Here is a 1314-nt window from a genome sequence, read left to right as displayed (position 1 = left end):
AGAAGGGTGGGAGGAGGGGGAGGGAAATGGGAGGCTGGGAGGAGGTGGAAACTTGTTTTTTTTTCTTCCTTTTCTCAATAAAAAAAAAACAAAAAAATTAATAAGTCTGGAGAAGTAATTTGAACCAAAAATATACAAATTTGATTTTGTTTTTTACATGGTGTCTTAAAATTATAATATATTTAGCAAGAAATAAAGAAATTTTTTAAAAAATCTGCTATGATAGGAGGGCTAGAGTTGGTGTGTCTTCCCATAGACATTTGCATAGTTTTCATTGCTTGTACATAAGAAACAAAATGATTTTCTTACCTTATTTTTAAAACCAATAGATAACAGTTAAAAACTCTGGAGCACTGGACTGAGCTCTCAAGGTCCCAATGAGGAGCAGAAGGAGGGAGAACATGAGCACAGACTTATTAATTTTAATGGTTTATTTGGTACTTCTCTCATTGCTTCTTTCTTCCTGACTAAATCTATTCAGAATTAAACAGAATGTGTCCTACAGTTGCAGTAACTTTTATTTTACTAAGGATTTATGCATTTAATTATCCAAAGGATTCATTACAGAGATGTTTGAAATCAACTGTGACAGAAACATTGTCAATTAGTTTCACTGGCTTCTTATACATGAATAGTTGAGTTTATTTTATAAACAACTGTTAATATAACTTCCCCAATTAGGAAAAGTTATCGGAGAGCAACTTTAACAACTATGTTATGAGCAAAGGAGAACATGGTTACTGTCCCAGTAATTCACAGACAGCATAAGCGTACTAAATAAATGCAGAATATTTAAATTGTATGGACTCCCAACGCATCCACTTACTACATTGGTTCTCTTTTCTGTTAGCAAAACTTTGCCTGTAATTACTTCCAAGGAGTGTGCTGTACAAGAAGCTTTTTTGTTTTTGTTTTTGTTTTTGTTTCTGAGTGAATTAGGTAATCAGTTTTTGACGGATTTATTTTTTTTTTGTAAGAGTACAGCATGTTTTGGCTATTTTCAAAACTGGCTGTTGAAATAAAATATATCTTCTGTTATTGTGCCTTCATAGTAGAGAGATTTACAAATGCAGAGAGCACAAGAGTGAAAGACTGAGGATTCCTGACAATATTGCTCAAATTCCTTTCTACTTCAACAAAGAATATCACTCCAGCTTCTGTTTATAGTCCATGGCCAAAGCTTCTTTGATCTTCTTGTCTTTTGTTTATAGTGTGAGGACAAAAAGATTGCTTTGGTAATTGAGGCTCACCACCTCACCCAAAGATCTTTAACTCAGGTATGCATAGCTACTAAATTCCTTCCTATCATTTAAG

Source organism: Microtus ochrogaster, unplaced genomic scaffold, assembly GCF_000317375.1.
Source record: "Microtus ochrogaster isolate Prairie Vole_2 unplaced genomic scaffold, MicOch1.0 UNK2, whole genome shotgun sequence".
Taxonomy (NCBI): domain Eukaryota; kingdom Metazoa; phylum Chordata; class Mammalia; order Rodentia; family Cricetidae; genus Microtus; species Microtus ochrogaster.
This window is presented reverse-complemented; position numbering follows the sequence as displayed.